Raw genomic sequence first — 12108 nt, 5'->3', positions numbered from 1 at the left:
GGGTGAAGAGGGCTCAAGCGATGAAAGGAAGCCCTGCCCCCCCCTTTACCAAGCTGCCAGTCTCTGCCTAGCACACACCCAGAACCAGCCTGGTTCCCCGGGAGCTTTGGATACCCCAAGCTCCATTGTGTTCTGTATGGATTTCCTGGGCTATTCTATTCTAATGCATTCTGGGTTCATTATATTTTCTTTGGCCCTTACTCTTCTTGAAGTTTTACCTCTTATTTCTGTTCCATAAACATCCCATAGTTCACAGACAGGTCCCCTCCTAGTGCCCCGAGTACTGTAAGTTTAGACAAATGCAGTCAAGTGACCACAGTAGTCACGTGACCACACGACACAGAACAGTGTCATGGCCCTTACATCCTCTGGGCTCCTCAAATATCCTTCCCTTACCCCAAGCCCTGAAACCTCGCATTTTCTGAGAGTCTCCACAATTTCACCTTTTCCCAAACTGTCCAACAGTTAGAATCATGAAGTATAAGGTCTCCACAGAGTGCTTTTATCACTGTGGTGATATCACAGGTTCATAGCTCCTTCCTTCCCTTCTTCTTTCCTTTCTCCCCTCCTTTCTTTGCTAGTCCTGTGGCTTGAATTCAGGTCCCAGGCACTGTCCCTGGAGCTTTTGTGCTCAAGGCTAGCACTCTACTGCTTGAGCCACAGCTCTACTTCCAGATTTGGGGTGGTTAATTGGAAAGAAGAATCTCATGAACTTTCCTTCCCCAGGCTGGGTTTGAACCTCAATCTTCAGATCTCAGGTGTAATATCTGAGTTGCTATTTACTGGTAGAAAGTTCCTCCTATTGTCCGGCCTCAGTTCTTCTGCTATTGGAAATTTATTTACTCTCTCCCCTGAGTCCCCTTCTCTTTGGAAAAGAAAGATCTCCATGAGAACAAAAATGTGAAAGAAGAAAACAGAACAAAATTATTGATAAAGGGCAAAAGCCATGGATAAGGAAAAACCGCCAAGCAAAGGCTGACTACTGATCAGCTTTAGCCTCTTTTCCATCCTTGCTAAAAAGCAAAAGAACGTCTCTCCCTCACTCAAGTTTACCACACTGGCAGCTTTGTAGAAGGCTACTGATAACCTTGAGGCTTATCATCAGCTGCACTGAGTTGCTGTATTAGTCAGGAGCTTATAATAAAACTAATTCCTGTAATAGTGTCAATAGCATTGATAGTATTAGTCATACGGATCATGTCAAGATTATGTTTTGCTTATGCTCTTGTGACTCAAGGCTATGTTTTTTGCTATGTTTTGCTGCTGTAACCTTGCTGGCTTGCCTCAGTAATAGGGCCTTAAACCCACAGATGACATCACCACTGTCCTCCAATTGAAGACCACCACCAGTGGTCCCACTGTGGGCAGCCTATTACAAGTTATTACATATGATAAAGAACAAATGAATTTAAAGGTCATATAACTATAACCAATGAAAATGTGCCAAACCTGCCTTGCCTGGCTCACCGTTCTACTTTCCCAGTAGTAGGAAGCGGCCCCTGCACAGTGGTAATAGTTCCTGGCTCCTTTAACTGGATGTCTTGGAGTCTCTTGTGGATCCAGGATATAATATCAGGCTCCTGAATAACCAGGATTATAGGTAGGAGCCGCCAGCGCCTTTTCCTCCCCCCCCCCCCCCCCACCCCCCGTAGCATTTTACTCAAGCTTGGAATGCAATTCCATGGTCAATACACTCTGCTTTGCTCCCTGACCCCTTAGCTGGCTGGAGATCTGTTTCCTAGAAGAGAAGAATAGCTAGCTGATTGGCACCTGTCATCTAAAAGATGATTGATGATTTTTAAGGCTGCTATGAGTTTTTTTTTTTTCGTCAAATGTGTGGAGAATGAAGCATGAACATTATAGAAGATTCAGCCATTACATTCTATAAATCAGAACGAGAGGGGGGAGAGGGAGAGAGAAGGAAGGAAGAAAGAAAGAAGGAAGGAAGGAAGGAAGGAAGGAAGGAAGGAAGGAAGGAAGGAAGGAAGGAAGGAAGGAAGGAAGGAAGGAAGGAAGGAAGGAAGGAAGGGAAGGAGGGAGAGGAGGGAAGGAGGGAGGGAGGGGAAAGGAGGGAGATAAACAGAGAGGCAGGGAAAAGGAAAGAGGAAAGGGAAAGGAGAGAAAGCCCCTTCGTATATGGAAGAGGAAGGAGCTCCTTGCCAATTCGAGGGGACCTTGCTCCAGAGTGCACCTTGGGGCAGCTGAGATCATTGATTCTGTGCGGAGCAAGTTCTCAGGTACCCCAAGAAGTGCTCTGACCTCAGCAGAACTCTGTGTTTGACCTCCTGTGCCTCTGAGCAGGTAGCTGGGCCTGGAAGGCGGGCAGACAGGAACCACCTGGTTTACTACGTAACTGAACAAAAAGGCAAAACATTATGCCATTTCTCAATGCCTTTGACGTGCCTTCCCTTCTCGTGCTGTGGCTCGACCTTGTGGAAGCTGGCTGGGAAGCACAATGACTGCCTGCGATGGAGAGGGGCCGGCTTTGGTTTTCCTTCATACTCATGACTGAGGCTTCTGTTCCTAGAACCACCATGCAAGGTGCCTCTGCTCCCCTGCAAATCAACTGCAGGTCTTAAGTCCTAACGATATAGGACGTCTCTTTTCTTTTTTTTTTTTTTTTAGAATTTTTTAAAATTAATGTTTAATTGTGAAAATACCGTACAGAGGGGTTACAATTACATGAGCAAGGTAATGAGTGCATTTCTTACCAAGCATTTTGCCTCCTCCTTTGTTTCCCCTTCCCATCCCTTCCCATCCTCCCCCCACTTCACCCCCCTCCCCCCGCACGCCAAAGTTGTAAAGTTTGTTTTTCAACATAACGACTTGTACATTTCATAATGGGTCCACCTGTATCCCTATTAAAACAATTTGTTTTTTCCCTTCCCCTCCACAACTTATACCAACATCAAATACAGCAAAAGCAGGGGTTATACCGTGGGGGAGGGACATACAAAGCAACAAAGAAATATCTTATAAATATGTTAGAAACAATAGCAAGGAAGAAAAACCATTTGAGTCCTTTTCTTGGGGTTCATTTTGCCTAATATCAACTTATCTGACCGTTTCTGCTTGTCTCAGATATATACTAGTTATTGCAAATAAGGGAAACCATGGGACCTATGTTTCTTTGGGCCTGGCTTACTTCACTTAATAGAATTTTTTCCAAGTCTTTCCATTTCCTAACAAATGGGGCAATGTCATTCTTTCCGATGGAGGCATAGAATTCCATTGTGTATATATACCATCTACTGAGAGGCATCTAGGTTGGTTCCATATCTTAGCTATGGTAAATAATGCTGCAATAAACATAGTTGTGCTGGTAGCTTTAGTATGGTCATGTTTGTGATCATTTGGGTAAATGCCCAAAAGTGGGATTGCTGGGTCATAGGAGAGCTCAATGTGGAGTCTTTTGAGGAACCTCCATACTGCTTTCCAAAGTGGTTGAATAAGTTTACACTCCCACCAACAATGAAGTAAGGTTCCCTTCTGTTGTTATTAGATTTCTTGATTATAGCCATTCTAACTGGGGTGAGGTGGTATCTCAATGTTGTTTTGATTTGCATTTCTTTTATGGCTAGAGAGGTTGAGCATTTCTTCATGTGTCTATTGGCCATCCTTCTTTCCTCTTCAGAGAAGTTTCTCTTTAAGTCTTTAGCCCACTTATTCATTGGGCAGTTGTTTCTTTGAAGATTTGTTGTTGGGGGATTTAATTTTTTGAGTTCCAGGTATATTTTAGATATGAGACCCAGTCTGTGGGCTTTCTATTGATCTTGCTAGTCATGTCCTTTGCCATGCAGAAGCTCTGCAATTTCATGCAATCCCATTTGTCCAACCTTTCTTTGATCTGTTGTGTTTCTGGGTCTGTATAAGACATCTCTTTTCATATACACACACACACACACACACACACACACACACACACACACACACACACACACATATATACAGAGAGAGAGAGAGAGAGAGAGAGAGAGAGACTTTTCACTATCTAGCCCAAGCTAGGCTCAAATTCCTAACCTTCCTGCCTCATCTTCCCAAGTGCTGCAATTACAGGCATGTGCCACCATACCTGGCGCCATAAAATGATTTTTGTTAGCAATCAAGAGGAAAGAAACAAGGAGGCCTGAACTTGCTGGTCTGGAGGGTTACACCTTGTGTTTCAGTAAGGTAGATCTGCTCAGATATGACAGAGAAATAAAAGTTTGTTTTCCACGGAGAACAAACTATAGTTTCTAAGCATGGAAATCCAGCTTATTATCCCAATGACAACAAAAACATTTCAGGCTCTACCCACGTATTTAATTCATCTTCCAGAAAGAAAATTAGTGAGGTGAGAAAGCCACCCTTTGAAACTGACCTCTGGGTAACTCTTTGTGCTTGTCGTCTGTATTCATTAGATTCTAAATAGCATGAGCAATTTACATTAATATTTGTCTGCTATGCCCACAATTTTCAGGCCAGTTACAATTCATAGGCGTGGAAATTGATTTTCGAAATCAATTAAGAGATTCTAAGTAATGAGGCTACAAAGCCAAGTTCTAAATGTATGAATGCTAGGATGACATGAACTTCAGAAATCATGTTATGGAGTTACAGTCATGGCTCAATTGGTAGAGCGCTAGCCAATGAGCAAAAGCATCAGGTACTGATTTGAGAAGGAAGGAAGGAAGGAAGGGAGGGAGGAAGGAAGGAAGGAAGGAAGGAAGGAAGGAAGGAAGGAAGGAAGGAAGGAAGGAAGGAAGGAAGGAAGGAAGGAAGGAAGGAAAAGAAAAGAAAAGAAAAAGAAAAGAGGGAAGGGAAGAGAAGGGTAGGGGAGGGGAGGGAAGGGAAGGGAAGGGAGGAAGGAAGGAAAGAGAGAAAGGAAAGAAGGAAGAAAGAAAAAGAAAGAAAGGAGAAAGAATAAATCATGTTGTGGTTCCTTCAAGCTAACAAGGTCAATTAGGGTTGGAGCTCTAGCCCAAACCAACTCAGATATTTTTAAGGGGTGGGGGGCGGGGCTGGTTCTGGGGCTTGAACTCAGGACCTGGGCACTCTCCCTGAGCTTCTTTTGCTCAAAGTTAGTGCTTTACCACTGGAGCCACAGTGCCATTTCTGGCTTTTTCTGAGTGGTTTATTGGAGATAAGAGTCTCCTGGACTTTTTCCTACCCAGGCTGGCTTCAAACCACAATCCTCATCTCAGTCTCCTGAGTAGCTAACATTATAGGCATGAGCCACCAGTGCCCTGCTAACTCAGATACTATAATTTAAAGCTCTTTAAAAAAGAACAAATTCGCCTTTGCAAAGATGTTTCAGATGTTCCTTTGGGTAAACAATGGAAATACTTCCACCATGTAAAAAGGCAGAGAAGAAATCCCTGGTTAAAAGCAGAAGCAATTTTAGTTGGTATAGAGAATGGCCTAAATCAACAAGAAGAAAATGCTCGACAACATGAACGCTCCATATTCTAAATCCATTCACAGTTAAATAGCGCATTAAACAGCATCTGCAGGCTTATGTTTCTGTGATGTGTTGCACTTACAGAGCATTTTCTCCTGGGCCATTTCAGTTACAACCACACAGCAAACCTTGATTTCATCTGCATTGCAGTAGATGCCTACAAGCCCCTTGCTGGGTGTCAGGATGAGCAAGCACATATATAACCTCCAATCAATAACATCAATAACAATAAATTAATATATCAATTGCAATTCTTTTACAAGCTCCTATGGCACATGCCAGTGGGTCTTCTAGGGTTGGGAACAGAAGAGGAAGAACATCATGCATTTTAGGATCAGTGGTATTTGCAGGATGCTGAAGACTATGTGAGCTGGTCACAGCCACTGGTGAAGTTCCTCAGGAGGCAAATGAAAAAGGCACAGGCCAGATGTGCAGAGACACACACAAATGATAGACAGACATGGAGCAATGTGATAGCATACCATAGTAGTCCAGGCTCAGGCTCTGGGTTTACACTCAATGGCTGCTATTTACTAACAATATGGCTTGCTCTGCCTCCATTTCCCCATAGGTAAAGTCATTACAGGATTGTTACAGTGTGCATAGGAAATGTCCCCCAAGACTCCTATGTTGAATGCTTGCTCCCAGCTGTTAGATTGAGAAGTGGCAGAGAGTTTGGGAGGTGGGGCTAGCTGGAAGAAGTACACCACTGGGGACGTACCTGTACAGGATCCTCAATTTTCTCCCTACTGTCTGCTTCCTGTCCACCATGAGGAAAATAACCTCCAACCTGGGCTTCTGCCACCACCCCACCATGGGCCTGCTCCAAAGCCTCTGAAACCAATCCTTCCTCCTCAGGTATTTTGGTGAAGCTATGGAAATAACTAGCACAAGGTCTAGCCTGTCACTGTGAGAATGATCAGAGAAAGCACTTAGCATATCTGACGTGCGGTAAACGTCACCTAATGTCACTACTTCAGAAGGCAACAAGTAGCTTGAAGGAACTGGTTGGTTGTATGAGGACTAACACTTGGCCTTGGACAAGGGAGGCTTCTGAGCAAAGAAGTAGGCGTGCTCCTATTGGTAGTTTGGGAAAGAAACGCGACGTGATAAAAGGAGAAAGCCTGAGAAGGGAGGGAGAAGCCTTTCATCCGTCAGTTGTGTGTGGGTGTGGGTGCGTGTGTGCGCACGCACGTGCAAGAGAGAGTCAGACAGAACCTGAAAGGGAAAGAGAGAAAGAGACTCTATTTCCCCTGCAGAATGCCAGCTCACCGGTGGGGAGACTCACTTCCTTCTTCCCTGGAGAGACTCGTTTGATGAATTAATGAATAAATGAATGAATGAATGCCACTGATACTCTCGACACACAGAGCTGCTGCCCATGAGGAAAGGGTAGGAGCTGACATTACAGAAGAGAAAAGACAAGCAGGAGGAGGTCTAGTGGCTTTCCCACTGTAAAGAGCAGCACAGGACTAGAAGAGAGAACTTTCTTGTCTGGGTACAGGAAACCATCATACCAAATGGACAGATTTGAAAACAGTATCTACTACTCGTGACTTAAGTTGATACAGACCAAGGTAAGAAGATAGGGCTGTATGTATCAAAGGCCAGTAGAACAGAATAATAACATTAATAACAATAAATTAATACATCAATTACAATTCTTATTTAAAAATTTACAAGTTCCTATGATGGCCACCAGATGGCAGCATCGTGCATCATTTTAAGAACATTGAACATGAGTGCAACCTCTCTTGGGAGGGTCTGAATAGGCCTGGCCCTAGACTAGGGCCGGGTTTTATGAAGTGACTTTATATGATAAGATTTTTATGATCCTATGATTTTATGATGCTAATATTGTGGGTAGGCTTAAACAAGTAATAAACCCTAAACGGCAGAATTCTAGTATCACCAGCCTTCCTGACTACCAACCAAGCATGGAAAGAAATTGCTTCTCCTCGCTGAAGTCTGGCATTGGCTGGATTTCCTGGAAGAGGGGTGTGTAGAAGAAGCCCCTCCAAGGAAGCCATGACTTTTAGAAGCCTCTAAGTGAGGGTTTCTTCCTAGGTAGAAAGGTACAGCACCAACAATGGCTTTCTCTGGTCCTTAGTCTAGGTTGAAAACACCTGCTGACCATCTTCCTTCTTGGCCCTCCTGCTTCAGCTGAACTGGGCACTCTGGTGACAGGCCACATCCATTAGGGTCTAGGTTCCCTCTTTCTAGGAGCTGTGGTTTAACAGCAAATGTTTATTGAGCACCTACTCTGTGCTAGAGATTATGTCATGCAAGCAAACCACTCTCTTCTCTGGGATCCCTGGGGCTCCCCAGAGCCTGATTGCTCTGGCTTGGCCTCTTCCTTTGCTAGGACAGATGGGATCATCCTAGATATACCTGCTGCTCAGGACTGCACCAGATGTCTGCCTATGGTTAGTGCCATAGACTTAGAAGAGCAATACAGGAGCAGATAAAGGTTATGGGTTCAGATCACACCATGTCATGGAGGGCCTAGACACAGCACCCCGTCCTATGCATTGGTTATGTGGGCAACACAGTACTGAGGCCTTTCTCTTCCACACAGGAGTCTAGTGGCTGATCCTTGACTGCTCATTAAAACAACAACAACAACATAGAAAGCCAGGCACTGGTGGTTCTGTAATCCCAGCTACTTGGAAGGCTGAAAATAGGGGGATCACAGTTTTAGGCCAGCACAGGCAGAAAAGTTTGCAAGAACCCCTTCTCAACCGATAGCAGGGTGCAATGGCACATACCTGTCTTCCCAAACTGTGTGGAAGATGGAGATTTATCCGGATTTGCAGTACCAGGCTAGCCCAAGAGAAAAGTCTGCAGGACTCCACCTCCACAATGGGAAGTTGGGTGCAGTCTTGTGTGTTTGCGATGCCAGCAGCATGGAGACTGGCACGTGCCGGGATAGGAAGTGAGAGGAAGGAAGTGTGGACACATGCAGTCAGGGTACACAGCAGACACTATGTGGAAAATGAACTTATGCAACTGTGGGCAGGGATGGAAGGGAAAAATGGGGGAGTGAAGAAAGGCCCAGAAAAGAAATGTAGTCTTTACCTGACTTCTGAGATAGTAACCCCTCTGCAGAACACCTTAATAATAACCATGACAATAATGACAATTACGTTAAATAAAATAACCCATGAGAAAAAGGGCTGGAGTGCAGCATCTTAACAGTGGGTTAACTCAGGCAGGCAAGGTAGAATCACTATGGCCATTTTACAGACGAGAAAATTGACACCAGAGAATTAGATACTCTAGGATTTCCAAGGTAGAGGGGGGGTGGAACTAAGTTAAAGCTCTCTGATTCCAGAGTTTGAGCTCCTAAGCTTACAATACGGCCCACCACAATTTCTCCCCCAAATCCAAACCAATATCCAAAGTGAATTTCATCTGATGTTCCTTATAGAAAGCATGACATGCTCACTTTCTCTTTCCCCTACTCTCTCTCTCCCTCTCTCCCCTCTCTGACACACACACACACACACACACACACACACACACACACACACACACACACACACACACACACCTTCTGTGCAGAAGGAAAGCAGTCTCAAATTCTCACATCCCCACTCAGTGAGAATTCAGTATCCACAGATACCTGCAGTTGCTCACTGCACAAAGTACCATGGTGTGTGTGTGTGTGTGTGTGTGTGTGTGTGTGTGTGTGTGTGTGTGTGCGTGTGTGTGTGTGTGCGTGCGTGTGTGTGTGTGTGTGTGTGTGTGCTTGCATGCTTACAGCTATGACCATGGTAACAAGACTGCAAGTTTCTGTGACAAGTGGATTTCCATCTCAGGAAAATAATCAGTTGTACTCTCGCTCCCTCCAACATCTACTGAAGCCATTTTGTCAACACAGGAAGGGTCCCCACAAGCCAGGGGTACTTGTTCACTGTGGGACCCGCCAGAGACTGGGGACGCTATTCTACTCAGTCTTCATCCTCATGCTGGTTTGCACATGGTCGTTGTTCAATCAGTGCCAGTTCACACAGCATCCCATCCTAGGGAGAGAAAAGAGTGGTTGCACCCGACTCCTGGAGGTTCTGCTCTGCTCCAGGTCATCCTGGTTCCCTTGTAGGACTTCTCCTCTCCTGGGGCCTCCATGTCTTCTTCCCTGTCTTCCTGCCCTGCCATAGGGAGGACAGGTATGGTGGCAAATGCCCAAAGCCATCATGGAACACAGACATGTTGAAGATGACCACAGGAAGCTCCCCAAGGAGCCAGCACACCGAGGTGGGTGAGCTGCCAGGGGCTGGGTACCTCTGGTGAGAATAAATGAAAAGAAAGCAAAAGCACTCATACCAAAAGGTTATGCACTAGGCCTCTGCACACTGCAGGCTGAAGATACATGATCAGACGTTAAGACCCCTTTTATTCTAGTTATTTATTTATTTTAAAAGGAGAGAGAAAGAAGAAAGGAGGAAGGGGAGGGGAAATTAATACATAGCAATGAAAATGAGAGGCCAGGAGGGGGTCTTGTTTTCTCTGATGATTTCTCAGACAGTAAATACATACAGCCTGTTGGAAAAATACAAATCAGTATTGTATAGTAAGTTTTCCTGCCTTAAAAAAATTGAGCATCGAGCCAGGCGCCGGTGGTTCACACCTGTAATCCTAGCTACTCCAGAGGCTGAGATCTGAGGATCACAGTTCAAAGCCAGCCCAGGCAGGCAAGTCCATGAGACTCTTATCTCCAATAAACTACCAGAAAACCGGAAGTGGCGCTGTAGTTCAAGTGGTAGAGCACGTGCCTTGAGCTGAAGAGCTGAGGGACAGCACCCAGGACCAGAGTTCAAGCCCCATGACCGACAATTAAACATGAAAGAGAAGAAAGGAAGCATGTGATGTGGTTCTGTACTTTGGGCCATGATCTTGCTGTCTGTCTCCTGATGTGTGGGATAGCTGGATTTGTGGATTTGTCTCTACTTCCCAGGCTTCTGCTTCCATGGGAGACTGAGGGGTCTCATGGGTCCTGGGCTTACATGAATGCTGATCAGTCCGCGGCATGAACAGAGAAAAGTCAGGGTGGAGTTCTAGGTCTAGAGTGGTATTTTGGAGGTGAATTTGCAATCCAAAACTGTCCATTGCCCAGGTCTATGCACAAATATAGGTCCTGCCTAATTTGCATTGCTTTGGGTATGTTGAAATGATTCAAGTGTAGATATTTTTCCACTGTGGAAAACCCTCCCAGTCCCCACATCCTCTTCAGCAGGAAGCCAATACTCAGAGGGAAAAATACAGCTAAGGAGAAGGAAAAAAATCAGTTTAAAAACTCAACACAAATTCACCTCCTCCACCCTTGAGATCCACCCTTGAGATCCAGTCATTGACCAGGAACAATTCAGAAGCCAGTGGATTCAGCTAACTGAGGGGCAACTGGATAAAAGACACTGATTTTCAGGGGTTTTTTTGCATTTGTTTCAAGTAAAAATTACTTTGGGAGAGTATATGGGGAGGAAAATGCCAGATTCAACACAGATTTGTGTTTCAACTTATTCCTAGCATTGAAGACCCTGCAAACTGCCCAGTTTAGAAATTAAATTATACATATTTGCATATATAAATAGGTGAACATGTGTTTGCACACATGCAAATGTGCAATGTGCATATATAAATATATTTGCATATAAACGTATATTTGTACACATATGCAAACTTTCATTTCTACAAGACATACAATATAAAGAAAAGCCAAGGGCAATATGGATCATCAACAATAAATTTCCCTTAATATGCTCAATCAAGTTCATCTTCCTGCTTTTGTTGTTGTTGTTGATAGTCATGGGGATTGAACTCAGGGTCTGGGCACTGCCCCTGAGCTCTTTCTCTGAATACTAGTGCTCTACCACTTTGAGCCATAGCACCACTTCCCTTTTTCTGGTGGTTAACTAGAGATAAGAGTCTCATAGACTTTTCTGCCCAGGCTGGCTTCGAACCACAATCCTCAGATCTCAGACTTCTGAGTAGCTAGGATTGCAGGTGTGAACCACTGGCACCTGGCCTTCCTGCACTTTTACAAGAAATAAATTTGTTGGTCTTGTCCTGTATTTTTGTTGAAGTTACTTGACAAGTGCCCTACAGATCATCCTGCAAGAGAAGATGGTGCTGCCCACACTATTGAGATAGAGCCAAGCCCAGGAACCAAGATTACCTGGAAAGGCTGCCCAATCAGGCCAGTCAAACAGCTGTTTCCCAAGCTTTGAGTTTTTGTTTATTTGTTTAAAAAAACAAAGGAAGGAAAGGCCAGGAGCCTGTGGCTCACACCTGTAATCCTTGCTATGTAAGAGGCTGAGAGCTGAAGATCATGGTTCAAACCAGACCTGGCAGGAAAGTTCATGAGACTCTTATCTCCAGCTAAGCACTCAAAAAGCTACAAGTAGAGCTGTGGTTCAAATGGTAGAGTGCTAGCTTTGAGCAAAAATACCAAAAAGCAGTACGCAGGCCCTGAGTTCAAGACATTTACCCTAACCAAAAAAAAAAAAAAATAGGGGCTGGGAAAGTGGCTCCGTGGTAGAGCGCTTGCCTTGCATGCTTGAGGCCCTGGGTTCGATTCCTCAGCACCACATAAGCAAAAAGAAAAAAGCCGGAAGTGGTGCTGTGGCTCAAGTGGTAGAGCGCTAGCCTTGAGCTGAAGAGCTGAGGGA

The sequence above is a fragment of the Dipodomys spectabilis genome, unplaced genomic scaffold (genome assembly GCF_019054845.1).
Source record: "Dipodomys spectabilis isolate Male_0828 unplaced genomic scaffold, ASM1905484v1 ptg000096l, whole genome shotgun sequence".
Classification (NCBI taxonomy): domain Eukaryota; kingdom Metazoa; phylum Chordata; class Mammalia; order Rodentia; family Heteromyidae; genus Dipodomys; species Dipodomys spectabilis.
Note: the sequence above shows the minus strand (reverse complement) of the source record.